Genomic DNA, 15,302 nt, shown 5'->3' on the forward strand with positions numbered 1-15,302 from the left:
TCGCCTTCTACTAAATATACTCAGACGTCCCTTCGCCTATTCGGATTTTACATTACCTATCAGGATGCACTTGCTGAGTAGTGGTAAAGTGATTTCCACTGTGAGGCGCATATGTATTGCCACCATTGAGGGACACCCTACTTGACGGACGCTTCTCTGTGCTGTGCCTCGTCAGTTTAGGATACATATTTCAACATCGCTAGTTAGCAACACCGGTCTTCTTAGTTAGCAACATGTCTATCTGCAGCTCCGACAGTACGTCTTGTTCTATGAGCCCAGAAACCGGCAACATGGCATTGTCTTTGCACGCGAAAAATGTTGCTGTGAAATTCCGCCCTCCAAATATAGTCGATGCCTCGCAGCAAGCGACTGCCTCGAGCACAATCCCCGTAATCCTGACAAGACAGGTTTTCTGCCTGCAGTTGGAGATAGCCTCCTGTGGAGCGGCTTCCTTCAAAATGTAGACTTTTTAGCCAGTATCAACAAGGCACCTTAATATGGCCCTGTTTATGGTGCAGTTTATAACCAGGCTTGTTTTGCCACAGATGTTTACCGCGACTGTTACAACGCCCCCTTCGCTTTCTTTTTTCACGCTCAGATAAAAGGAAGTGGGCACTTCTGGTTTCACTGGTTCTGTCGGGAGTCGCGTGCGGCCATAGAAGTAGGAACGCTGTCTCTGCCCTCACTTGCTTTTTCTCCCTGCCTACTCATAGGGCAATTTCTCTCGAAATGGAAAGTATAGTTCAGGAAAGTATAGCACGCCCTGTGTCGCGGCTGGCTGCTGCTTCTCTCAACCTGTGTTGCAGCTCGACATTCGATTCATGCAGCCTCTCCACTCTTTTGGAGCCGTGCCCGTACCTGCTCAACCTCCCTGCCACTGTCTTGCACGCTTCGCACACCTTATTCATTCTCCCTTAGTGCTCTTTAATTCCTCTCTTTTACTGCCGCCTCAGTGGCCTCCTTCAAGGTTTTGGGGTCCCTTGAAAGTGTGAGCCTTGGGAATGGGTCGCACAGGCCGTTCAGGAATTGGGTTTTCCTCTGCTCGCTCAAAATATTTTTGCGAGCTGCCTACTTGGAGCTGGACTCCAGACCCTGATACGGAGCTATGGTGGCGTATCACCACCACCACCACCACCCGCGCGCGGAGCCGGCTCGCGAGCGACTGCACGCCTTCGTCACCGTTTTACCTGGCCGACAGAAACTTCTAGAGCTTAACGCATTCCGGCTCGGCATCAAACCTCTTCCTCGCTAGATATTTAAGTCACGTAATTTTGCTGCAGGAGCTACTCCTAATCTTGCCACGCAAAACTGTACGCAGCTGCGATAATTTCGCAGCACGCGATCTCTATCAGCTACGCGTCCGTCCATCCGCCATGTTTCCCGACTTGCCCTAGCCCGTTGAGGAAATCCTTCACATTGGGCGCGTTACCATCCCCAGTAAAGGCAGGAATCATTCCCCTTAGAGCAATAACACTCCCCCTCCCCGCACGTTTTCTTGAATATCCGTAGTCATCATGTCCCGTTTCTCTTCTGAAGAAAGGGTGAGTCTCACGTTTACGATCTGCGGTTTCAATCAAGTACATCCTACCATTGCTATCATTTGTGATGAACCTGATTAGGCTTTCAACAAGCTTTTGATGATCCACGCAGAGTTGACGTAAAATGATAAACAGGAATTGTTAACAGAAATATGTTTAATTATTAGTTTAAGCTGTGACTTGTAATAAGGGAGTAATTACTCATTGACATCCACCTGAGCGCAGCCATACGGCTACAAAGGAAAGCTATACAGCTTTCTCATAAACTTCGTAGTTAATGAAAAAGTCATCCTGGTCCGGGGTTCGAACCTGGGATTACCGCTTCACCGGAGCTCGGGTGGATGTCAATGAGTAATTACTCCCTTATTACAAATCTACTCCACCTTGGGAGATTCCTCTAAATATTTGACCAAAACTGTGACTTGTAGTGGTGCTGATGACCCCGGGATGTAGTGCGACTATTCAGTCCACTGGAGTCTTTCCAAGAGCTGGCTCGAACGACGTAAATTTCTGTGCTGGATTCATAGGACGTGTCGGTGCTTGCGGGGCGGTGTGACGGCTGCCCGGTCTCATCGCTGTCGCCTCCTTCGCGACAAAAATGGAAACCGCTGTCGGATTTCATATATCGCTTTCATACCTCTTTTCTGGAGCTGGCCGTTCTTCTCCTGTCCCGCATCTGGACCTTGACGTCCATTGCCGACGTACGGTCACGCACGCCGGGGCATTTTCATTTCCGTTTTGAACCTTAACATGCATTGTCGACTTGCGGTGAGTAACCTACGCAAGGGCACTCAGATTCTGTGCCGCGCCTCTGACGTCTATTGTCGCTTTGCGGTAGGCGCTCACATTCCCTTCAGCGCCCTGTAGCGTCCTTTGATGGCCCGTGGTTAGTCACTGAAGTAGTCACTATTTTCTAAATTTTTACTGCTTATAATTTTACATCATGAGAGCTGGAGCTGGTCGTTCTTCACCTGTCCCGCATCTGGACCTTGAACTCCATCGCCGACGTACGGTCACACACGCCGGGGCATTTTCATTTCCGTTTTGAACCTTAACATGCATTGTCGACTTGCGGTGAGTAACCTACGCAAGGGCACTCAGATTCTGTGCCGCGCCTCTGACGTCTATTGTCGCTTTGCGGTAGGCGCTCACATTCCCTTCAGCGCTCTGTAGCGTCCTTTGATGGCCCGTGGTTAGTCACTGAAGTAGTCACTATTTTCTAAATTTTTACTGCTTATAATTTTACGTCATGAGAGAGATGAAGACGTGAGGTTTACAACGAAAGAAATTGAGAAATAGAAAAGCTTGATTAAATTGGCCATTCTGTTTGCTGCGTACCCTCTTAACGCACTTATTTTCTAGAAAGTACGGCGGCCATGGCTGTCATTTCGAATTCAAATCGATTGAATCAGTTTTTGGTGAAGAATCAAAACTGAATGAAGTGTATCTGTGCCTCAATATATGAAAATGCAGCCCACAGTGGCAGAGGGTTAGGTGGACAGGTGAGATAAGAAAATAGGCTCAGATAACGTGGAGACTGCTTGAACAGGAAAACAGTAACCGGGGATCAATGACAGTGGCCTTGATCCTGCGCTACGCGTAACACGAGCCGTTGATGACGGTTAATAATCATGTCAATCACAGATTCTAAAAGAGGAAACACAAGGTTGCTTGGTATTTTTGTTTGTTTGCGAATCAGTAAAACTGTTTTCTCAAACCATCACAATCTTCTAGGGATGAGCAGGTGTGTATGTCGCATGAAACACTGCAGGATACTGTCAGAATATAATGATGGAGTGCATATTACAACCGCGTAAAACGACGAAGGACGAAGAGAGGAAAGGACAAGACAAGACGCGGAAGTCACAATATGATAAAAAGATGTCACTTAACAATGGGGCAATACATGAACCGATGCACACACCATGCTTCTGAATGAAATTCTTTCCCTCAGAATTAACTACGCTCGAAGCAAGATAACAACGGAGCATTTCTACAAAGTCATCTACACTCATGCCACATGCATTCTGAAAAGACACTGAGCCGTAATCATCTACGGTATCTTTAAGAGCACAAAGCAGGTTGTCTTGTGGTATAGAATCTTGTCTCTCTCTTCGTCCCTCGTCGTTTTGCGCGGTTGCAATATGCACTCCATTGTCAACCACCAACTAGCCCGCGTTGACTCGTTACAGAATATAACGTCTGGATATATGCTGCGCAAAAGGGAAATAATATTAGCCTTGCACTGAACTTGTTTAGATTTCGTCAACAAAACAAGTGTCTTTATTAAGGCCCAGTCTAATTCGACTCTCAGATGTGTGTCTATATTTGCTCACTTTTTTAATCAGTAACGCGCTCACATATGCAGCGAAGCTTCCTGTAGTGCATTGATTCTCAGCCACAAAAAATGACCTCGTGGTGACGTTTACACTTCAGACGATGAAGCAGCTTCTAAGGGACAATTGCGTGCTCAATTTAGCTTTATAAATAGGCACTTTTAACAAATCCTGCGATTTAAAAACTACATTAAGCAGCTGTGACGAGAAAAGTAGTACTTCTTCCTCCCTACATCTGAAGTCGACGTATAGCACGCAGTTTTGGTCATAACGTTTCTTAATACTGCTTGGGTCGTACATAGTCTCCAATAGATACTCTTGGATAAATGTAATTTATTCTGGCAGTTTCGCGACATGTGCGGCAGAAGCGACATAGGTGAAAAATTCAAATGAATGGTTCTAAAGCCCACGAAATAGTGGTATTTCTGAAAAACCGAAAGTGAAGGTATGTAACGTACCTGCACTGCATCAAAGGCCTGTGAAAACCCTTTGAGCCACCCCATAGTTGTTCTAAGGGAAGAAAAAGACCAGCAGCACTTCGCTACGTCCTCGACAGCCGCCCCTTGTGCGCGAAAAATGCCGTGATTTGAACGGATGGTGTCCGTGGTTTTCTTTGCGACGTACGTATCGCAGGTGAATTTCCCTACTTATTGCGAACAAAACGGTAAGTGCACCCTCGGGCTCTCACACATTTCGAGAGATTTCTTACTTTTTGCCCCATGCAGGACACGGACTGCATTTTATTCTTCTTTAAGGTCGCTGGTCTACGCACGAGTGCCCATCAAGAATGTCGGTCGTTTTGGCTGCCGTAGGGCTCCTGCTCGTAGGTGAGCATCGGGAGTATTCACTCCTCTTGTATGTCAAATTCTTCCGGTGTAATCGCAATATGTTGGCTATATGCAAGGAGAAATATATTTTCCTGTCCTGATTGTTCCGCTTGTATTTCAACGCCCTATTTAGACTGTTACTCACTTATTCTGTGGCTACTGCATGATTTAAATAGTTCAGTGCTCTTACCGTTTTACTTTCCCTATTCTAAAAAATGTACCCTCTTCATCAGTAATTATATGTACAGATATATAACAATAATAATACCAATGTTTATTGCACCACCAAAATATACATATTCACAGGACAACATCATTATATCCGGAGCGTAGGTTACTTAAGCATTACAACTAGAGGGAATTTTATTTAGCCGTCTCCTTGGAAGAGGAAAACAAAGTTCAGTTATCTGGGTTATGTTTAGGACATAGAACTCAGAAGGCCAAAGGAGCTAGCAGCTGCGAGAACAAAATTCAGGTGCAGAATGGCCAGGACGCCGGATGAAAGGGTTGATAGGAGGATCAGGCGAGGCAGATGCCTGTTGAAAACTACATATATGGCACTCTGAAAGCCCTGTCTTGTGCAGGTATGAGTTAGTATGAAAGCGGGACATTTAGTATGAAAGCGGGTACTTTCCAAATTCATGGGCATGGAAACGCCGTCTCAATCGTGAGCACCGTCGAGATACCTCCACTTTGTGTCCCTTCCGATGTAGAACTACCAAACGCAGAGAGGAAAAGGAACCTGCGATTTTCATCCTCCTTTTCTGAAAATACCGCAAATTTACACAAGGGAAACACTTGGTTTTGTAGGGAACTTGTATGGTTGTCAAAACCAGAGTGTTATCCAGGTGGCATGGGAATAGGTCCTCTGTAATGCAATTTAGGTGTGCTTGGGACATGTGTTCAATAAAAGAAAAGGGGAGGGGGGGGAGGGAATTTGATAAAAATTTTGCTTCACAGAACCTTTGCTACGTGACTACATGAAGAGTGTGATGTGGTATACGAGGGGGTACCCAAAAGAAACCGGACTAAATTTTTTGGTCGGCAAAGCTTCTGGGGTACCGCGTTTTGCCACTACGAGCACATAGAACGAACATTCCAGAGTCAGTAAGCCGAGTGCCGTCGTTGAAGGAGGTCAGACTAGTTTAGGCAGAGTTTTAGAGTGACGACTGTTTTGTGTGAATGTCGTTTTTGCAATGGATGATATTCGTGAACAGCGAGCGCCGGTGAAATTCTGATTTTTGCTCGGAAAAAGTTGAATGGAAACTCTTGAAATATTAAGAAAGACGTACAAGGACGATGCAATGGGGACAACTCAAGTGTTCCTGAATCGAATCCTGAATCAAAGCAACAATCATGGCAATGGAAAACTTCAAATTCACCTCCCCTCAAGAAAGCTCGTCAGGTGAAACAAAACCTCAAAACAATGCTGATTTGTTTTTTTCGACGTGAGAGTAGTCGTTCATTGAGAATTTGTTCCGCAGGGTCAGACAGTTAGCCAGGCTTTCTACTTGGATGTTTTGAAAAGGTTGGGCAACAGTGTGCGGTGGAAGCGGCCAGATTTGTGCGGTCGGGTGACTGGTTTTTCCATCATGGCAATGTCCCTGCTCACACAGCCCTGTCTCTACGACAATTTTGGACCAAAAATGGCATGACCCCTATTCCTCAACCCTCATACTCTCCCGACGTTGCCCCGTGCTACTTTCTTTGTTTCCTAGAATGAAAAAATAGATGAATGGAAACCGTTTCGCTGATGTTGCTGAGATGAAGAAAAAAACGACGGAGGCACTGTCAAGCATCACAAAAGATGAATTTAAACAATGTTTTGAAAAATGGAATCAAAGATTCGACAAGCGTATCATTGCAAGTGGGGAATACTTTGAAGGAGATTGAAGGTCTGTGCTTAATATGTGAACAAATAAGTTCAAACAAAAATAAGTCCGGTTTCTTTTGGGTACCCCCTTGTATAGGAGGATTATCAAAGGGAACGCTAACGTAGAATGCCGTTGGTAGCGAGCGCTGACTCCTGACTGCAATGCACAAATGGCGCTACCATATGAAAGACAATACTTTTCCTTCCATGAAAATTGAGTTGTTGCAGTTGAAGTCCACCCACACGGTGAAGTGTTTATTTTTAGTGGTAGTAACGGGATTAGGGGCGACCAAACGATGCACGTTACGTAGAAAGCCGCGATCGTACTATAGAAGCCACTCTTGGTAATGAAGCACAGTTACGAGAGCATTCTGGAGCACTCTGGAGATGTCCTGCGGTCGTCGAACTGCAACTTAGTCGTTGGTACCCGGCGATTACAGACTACAGAACCGATGACATCTTGCGTAATGGAGGGGAAGTGAAATGCGTGCCATCTCACTTCTCTTGGAGAAATTACAGCGCGAATTTTCGATTTTGTAGTTCGAGAAAAACAGCCTTGGCTACTCTTGGCATTAGATTTTCTCTGATCACATTAAACTGAGGTGGCACTCCCTCAGCTGTTTTCCTCTGCTTGTAGTTCAAATGGCAAAAATGCGTGTTATACATACTGCAGGTCTTTAATGTAATTGTAAGCAATAAATAATTTAGTCATTTTGTTTTACAAGTGTTGTAGATTTCATGCGCATGTGCTATTTGCACCTTTTGCACTGGTTTCAGCAACCCATAACGGCCCTTTCCGAGCTGAATAATGGGTTGAGATAAGTGTCTTCCAGGGCTTCCTTCAAAATGGCACAAAATATTCTAAACGTATTTATCGCAGGGTCTGAAAATTGCTGAAGACCGTAGAAATACATGGGCGTGGTTCGAGATCACATGGCATACATCAGGGAACTCGCACTACGTTGTGAAATAATAATAAGAAAATATTTCTTGGTGGCGCGGATACATACAAGTCGAATTAGGAAAAGGGAATAGAAAAGAATAAATACGCGGCGACAAAAAGCGCTGCTTTTTCAGGTTCTTCCAGAACTCACTGAGGCCTCGACCAATCAAGTGTGATTAAATTTATTCTAAACTGCAATCCTGTTACCACAGGAGATTTCCCAGTCGTCCGGCGGTCCAACGCCAGGCTCTCCAGCGAGCCACCGAGGTTATCCCAAAGCAACATCTATTGTTCCCCAAGCGGTGACCGCAAGGTCCATTTTTCTTTTTTTTTGGAACTAAAAAAGTGTTTCCTCCTCCTTCTTCACTAATTTGTCCTCAGGACTAACAACTGAATGTCCCCATGAGGAAGTGGAATGCCTGCGTCGATGCCTCAGCGGTGGCCATTCGCTCGGCCTCTGCGCCGATACAACATGCAAGTGTAGGTGCCTCGTCCAAAATCTTTCCGTGTGGTCTCTGCTACACTATGCATGCAGTGTTTTTTATACCACAAAAAAGGCATGCAGTATGGGGGATAAAATACAAATAACCAGGGCAACAAAACCGAGTCCTTCAAGAAAATTTAATGAAGAGAAAAACCACTTTTTGGTCGATATAGCGCTGGAAACTGTTCCCGTGGTAGTACAGCCGTGGTGGTAAAGGAAACTTCACGCTACGTGCGAGCTCATGGAACAATCTGTGAGCTAGAGTCATATGATGGGCCGTTCGCATGCAAAATCAATTATTTATATTGTGAATCCACCCTAAAGGGTAGGATGCTCTTCGCTAAGAGGTCTTGGAATGGTGTGCTCCTTGGCAGCTGTGTCCAGCACGTGTCAGTTGCTGGCCGCATAGATGCATTCTGCACGGCGTTAGCTCTCTATGTCGCGCCGTGCCTTCGCACATACTTATTTTTCAAAAGTTTCTGGCAGCACCTGTTTAGTGTACCCATATAAATGCATTTTATTTTAACTGCGCTAATAATAACATACCTTTAATTTTTAAATTGCAAGGTTCGTTGGGCTTGGGTCTTGCGACGCAAGGCCTCTTCTGTTTCCCGTTGATGAGCTTCGTCGGTCAATTGTGGAGCAGTGGGCTTTCTATAGTCGGGGACAAGTGTTTTGGCGGTGCAGCAGCTGGGCAGCTAGGCAGCTGGGGAGTGGGGGGAAGGGGTGGTTTCGTTGTTAGGACTGGGGGCGCGGAGGGGTGAAAGGTGACTCTAGTGAAAGACTGAAGTTGAAGAGACGCTGCGGGGTGCTAGTGCAGAGGAGCCCACTCCAGAGGAGCGTCCATAAATGCAGGTTTCGTACGGCCACGAGTGTTTCTCATGCAGCGCGTTTTCGCATGCAAAAAAAAATATTTTTGTGGGCCGGGCTTGTCATAAGCTGAAATTGGGTTGTTCACCGAGCTGCCGGTGCACCTCATGCGTTTAGTTTCGGTTCGGTGTGGAAAAAAGCACAGGATTTACTGGCATTCCAGAGCGCATAGAGTTTCTAAATATTACCTAGAGGGAAAGCTGGTGCCACCATCTTCATCCACCGCGGGACTGCCGGGAAGACGAGTTTTTATCTTTGGCTTAGCTAGTGTTGGCCGAAAACGTGGATTGTACCAAGAAATTCGTAGTTCCGCCGTGGTGCTCTCTTCTGTGTGCAGGTTGAACTATTTGAATACTGCGTTGTTCACTTCAATAAATTTAAAGCAAGTGAAAGTTCGTTGTTATGCCAGTATGAAAAATTTCACAGAATTTTTTTTGCAGTTTTGGCACGAAAAGGGGTGTATTTTTACGGCTCAGTCCACGTTTTATGCCCAACAATAGCCCAGCCAACTAAGAAACCCCGTCTTCCCGGCATTCCTGTGCCTGTCCATGGTGGATGAATGGTAGCGCTGGCAGCTTTCCCTCTGGTTCTACTAAGAAATTTTATGCCACAGCGTTAGAGAACGGCTTTTACTTCGTTACGAAAATTGATATTACATCACCTTGTCTACTGGCCAGTCCCATTGGCGCTAACCACCAGAATGTGCTGCTTAAAATATAATTAGTGTATGTTAGTTAATTATATGTACTTAATTCGAACTATTTTCAAAGCAACAGACGTCCTCCGTGGCTGACAGTTTGTTCCTAAATAGATATTCCTTCTATTTAGAACCTCATATTTTTGGGAATTTTCAAAAATGTTCGCTGAAACATCCGGTATAGCAGCACCATGAGTGCATTCCCTTTCCGGCAGCTGTGGATGGATTTTGTAGGGCAAGCTACATTGGCGATGAACTTGCGATTTCGCTGTGGCGGTGCTCAGAGGAGGCACAGAGTCCAACCTTGAGCCGTTGCCTAGCAACCGCCGCAGCTGGAGGACGGCGCGCGCTCGCCGCGCCATCTGGCATGACGTCACACTGCGCGCCCCGCCGCGGATCCGCCGCCGCCGTTTGGTATGACGTCACATCCCTTGCCTCGTCGTTGCGCTCGCATCCGCTCGCTTCGCCAGCTGTCTCGCATGCCTGATAACATGTCGGAGAATTGAAAAGGAGAGTTCGCGTGCGCTGCAACCACAGTGTTGAGGAGGCAGTATTGCAGAGTATCTTAAGCGGGAAAGGGTGGCGGATGCTGCCAACGTCTCCGCGTCGACATCGGCCATTGCTTCGGTTGTCTTTCGCTCCGTAGTGACGGAGATGGAATGGAGACACCTCTTTCTGAAAGCTTCAGATCACGTTAAAAACAATTCGAGGTGTATGTTTGAAATGAGCGCAAGGTTTTCTTAATACGGTGCGGCTCACAGGGCGGATGCGGTACAGACAAATAAAACTAGATTTATTATTTTCCCTTGAAATACGGATTCATCATTCTGTATCCGAGCAGCTCCTCTGGTTGCCTAAATCAGTGACACTTTTACTTTCAAACCAAGAAAAACTACTTTCAGCTGATCTGCCTGACAACGGAGAGCTTGAATACTTGTTGTTCGAGCATTTACTTAGCGTGATCAATACTACAGAGCAGCCACATTCAGTTGACACACCAGCACCATCGGAAAGTGCCGATGAAAGACGAATGAAGCACACGCTTTTGAACTGTTCCCTGTGCATTCCAAATAATTTAGGCACCTTCGGGCTTTCAGCGTACTGAATTCGGTCAGAAAAAGATTTTGAAGAGGCCATGATGCCGTAGTGCTACAATAAATTTAATAAACGAAAAAGAAACATCGATTTTGATATACTTCAGTACCCTATCCCAAGTTGTAAAACATTGCTTGGAGCGGTTCTCCTTCGAGTGCCCACCTGGATAGAGCGGGTAGAAGTGAAGCATTTCTGGGTAATTCCTATAGCCTATGTAGGGCCGGAAAATTACGCACAGTTTCACACAACAGTTGTCGTGCACACACAACAAACGTAACACTCATAATATAACGCAAAACTAACTAAATGAAGTCAGATTCAACCCACAAAAACAAACTCCCCCGTTGCAAGAATATAAAGCTAAAATCAGCGAGAGCTGGCGCCTATTGTAGTGTAGTGAGGTCAGCATTCGGAAGGCTGGCGAACCGATGTTAATACCATGAGCTCGTTGCTGAAGCACAGACCGACGCCTGCTTGCTTTGGCTTTTGCTGCACGCACTCAAGGGCCTGGCTTTCATCGTGCGCTTCACGAAGTGCGGGAAGTTGACGGGCTTGCCACTTTCTTTCCCCGCCTTAAGCACATTGCTAAGCTTGTTCAGCACCGTGCGAGGCGCGCTGCACAGAGCAGTGGCGGAAACAAGGATGAGAATGTTTTCGCTTGCAGGAGCCCGACGGCGACTAGTGGGCTGGGCCTTCCTCTCTCCTTCTCGCCGCTTGCTCCCTCTTCCCATCCGCGTCTTACCTCACACTTTTGCCCTCTCCGAGGACACCGACTATAACGAGACAACGATCTCAGAAGTTGGGGCACTTACAGCTCCCGCCGTAAAACTTGCACTTTGAGCCCATGTGGGAGTTCATATGAAAGCCATTCGCGACAAAAGGGGATTTCAAGGTGTAAACCACGGACCCATGATAGTCAAGTGGGCATTTAAACATTTACAATGTTTTACAATGTGAAGTCGTCGTAAGTTTGCTCATTGATAAGCTCGGGAACAGTGCTCTTGTTTGCGCCGCTTCCACGAGCATTCAGAAATATTGCGTTTCTGAGAGGTTTTGTCATTTTGTGATATCAGCGCTTATGCTGTGTTATTGCCCAAACCAGGTTATGATACTGATTGCCCCGACGAAGAGGATAGCTGCAACCGATTATGCGAGCAGTTGGGGTACGAATCTGGGAATTGCAGAGGTGCAAGATGCGAGTGTGACTTGCCAGGTGAGTTCTCGAAATTTCTTGTCGCATTGAGCTCGAGTATCCTATTATACACGAACGCGTATGTCAGGTACACCGCCGGATTAAAGAAGTGGTAAAGAGAGAGAGAGAGGGGGGAGAGAGGGCTGAGAGAGAGGGGAGAGAGATAGAGAGGGGGAGAGAGAGAGAGAGAGGGCGAGAGAGAGAGAGAGAGAGAGAGAGAGAGAGAGAGAGAGAGAGAGAGAGAGAGAGAGAGAGGGGGAGGGGGGGGAGAGAGATGGAGAAAGAGCTTTATTGCAACGCAGCCTTAAGCATAAAGGATATTCTGCGTCAGGGTCACTAAAGCCAACCGGACCGACAGCTGGTCCGATGCTAGCCAGGCCCGCCACGTTGGATGAGAGGGATGTGGATAAAGGGGTAATTAAATGGCAAAGGAGCAGGCGAAGAGGGCATGAAAAATCTGTTCCTAATTGGCATGCAGCAATGAGCTGTCCCATCGACAGAACTGAAGTACTGATCGGTATGGCATGTATCACGAATGACCCGTAATAAGGTCGCTTAGGGAGACGCACGAGCACTTTAGTAATTGTAAATCTCTTTATAAACAGCAAAACATAAGTTAACATTAAGCAAAACTATTGCAGCTGTTGTTGTACAGATGAAAACACGCATTTCATCCGTGGCTTAGGAGCCTGACGTTGCTCCGCGGGCCGGATTAGCAGTCCAGGGGAGGCTGGCAACAGTGAGGTGTCAGTAGCATGCGTGTTTCAGAGTATTTGTCTCTATCCTACCCGCTTCTCGTAAAATGGTGTATAGAGCCATCGGCTTCGTTTGCAGTTCGCGTGGTCCAGATACTTTTTTTCCCTGACGGTACGCAGTTCTGACTGGGTTGGTGGGTTCCGCTGCACTTCCTAGCGCGAGTGCAATGAGGGGATAAAGCTAGTGAGAAAATTTATTTCATCTAGATTTTATATACGCAAGTACACCCTCCCAAACTTTAAATGATAACACGTCTTGCATGCTAAATGCAACGTGTAAAACGCTGCTCTCGGCTACGCAGCTTGCTTGTCGTGTAAATATTCTGCGCATGACGTGGCAAATAATGTTCCTTTTTCTCTAATAGCATGTTAACATAGAGTACTTACTTGATTCAGTCATAATTAATTAAAAATTTGCATCCTGTGCAACGATAAAGCCAATTCAAGCAGTAAACACTGCTGGTGTTCTGACCAATGTCGCTTCCTCTGAGTAAACGACGACTCTAAAGTAGAAGAGGCGGTAAACTTCTTTTAGGATAACTTATTTTAGGGTAGATGCGCCGCCAGAATAAATGCAGTCTATGCTGCTTGTCTGGTTTTTTGTCGCAGCAGACGATGTGGATTTTAAATTATTTTTGACACAATCAGGAAAGTAGCATGCTATAAGAGAAAAGGAAGCGTAAATGCCTCCTCACGCGTTAAATTACAGCATGAGCAAACAAGCGCTGTAGCCGAGGAGCTTTTACGCGTCTCATTTAGCAGTGTAGCTCTTGTTATTAAAGAAAATGGGAATGTGTACATATGAGAAGGCAATGGAAGTTTTTGTACATGACGTCATAAAGATGCACACGGGGGCTATGAGAGGCACCTTAGAGGAGAGCTCAGGATTTATTTCGAGCACCTGGAGATTTTTCTAACATGCAGTAACATCGTTCAGTACACAGGCGTTTTTGCATTTTGTCTCCATTCATAATCGCTCGTACTTGGCGCAAGCAGCCAACGACGTGCCCACTAATCCAACGCGGTGAATGCTGGTACCTCAAGCGCATATTAAAGGCTAATCCCTGGCACAAATTTTCGACTCAAACGCGGTAAAGATGAATTGGGCGGATAAATAAACGCTAACAAAATATTGGTTTTACAGCGCAACTTCAACGCGTGCCTGTATGCAGGCTAAGTATAGAGGTGAAACAATGCAGAACTGGAAAAATCCACCAGTCCACTTGATGAAATAAGCCCCCTCCGAAAGCCTACCTCTTATTGGTAAGCATTTTTTTTCTCTTTTTTTTTTGCGTCACAGAGTACAAAGCAAGAACTGCTGGCTGCCCCCGCGGAAGAAAGACCTGCAACAGGAGGTGCGAATTCATGGGCCATCATCGTGGATTTTGTGTGGGAGCGCAGTGTAGGTGTCGCTGAAATAGCACTGCAATAAAAAATATGCAAAAAGAAGGTTGCGTCTTTTTATCTTTTCTGTTAGTCAATGAGATAGTTCACTCACGTTTTGAAATAAAATGCAGTGAACATAGTGTTTACTGCGTCCTCTGAACCGTTATGTCGGCCAGTTCTGAACACTCTATATACCACAGGAACGCAGCTGAACCGATAACGAACGTAGCTTGCCGACAGTCTCGATGTTCCAGCCGCCTACTCGTTGTGAAAATTCGACATTTATTTTGTTTTACTCATGTAATGTATTTTACTAATTATATGTAATAATATGTACTATAATGTACTGATGCAATATATAACGTGTACTATTATGTATTAATTACTGCGGTATATTCAGTATGTTGTAGCATGGGAAGAAATTCTTGGTAACCGTGCAACCAGAGCTTGAATTTAACATATTAATACAATGATAGATAGAAAAAACCCTCTAGGCTGAGTTAATAAAGAAAATATAGCAGACTATTAATTTGTGGCGCTTGTAGTAAGGGAAGAAAGCGAGCAATGTACAAATTTTCGAAACAAACATAAGTACGTAATGACGTTAGCATGAAGAGATATAGTAGGAGTTTTAATTGGAATTCCCTCTTGGTTATGACCATTTAAATGCCTATGAGATTCCTCTTCATATAAAGTAAGCCAATAAAGAAATGTCAGAGCAACGACGTTAAGAAAGAATTAAATATTTATTAGAAACAAAATAAAATCTACAATAAGATCCGGAAAGAAAAAATACCAGTTGCAGAAGTTTGAACCTTATCTCCAGAGCCTGAAGAAAACATGCGATTTTGTTATTACAGTTGTAGGTAGACATACAAAACAAAAGTACAGACGCTGTACTACAAGAAGCATTTCGCAGTTATTCTAATTTTGCTCTTGCTAATGTTTTCAATAAGTATTTTGTAGACTCGGCGATAAAACTACGAAATAAAATCAGCAAAAACAACTTAGAGCATAATCACCCCACAACAAACGCTCAGTTGGCATATCTGCCGTCGGTCGCAGGCAGTGACGTGCGAGAGGTGATCAGGTCGTTTCCGGCAACGAAGTAGAGGGTTCTGAAAGGATCAGATTTAAAAATATTGTAAACAGCTACATACCTAAAAAGTCATTGCAGTACATGATAAGCGAAACTTTGATCACAGGCACTATCCCAAGCAGGATGATAGTGAGTGTGATAAGACCACTTCATAAAAATTATCTAAACGGCTGTGAAACTACAGGTTTATCTCTGTACTATCTGCTC

Source organism: Amblyomma mixtum, chromosome 3 (assembly GCF_055824585.1).
Source record: "Amblyomma mixtum isolate Tamu chromosome 3, ASM5582458v1, whole genome shotgun sequence".
NCBI lineage: Eukaryota > Metazoa > Arthropoda > Arachnida > Ixodida > Ixodidae > Amblyomma > Amblyomma mixtum.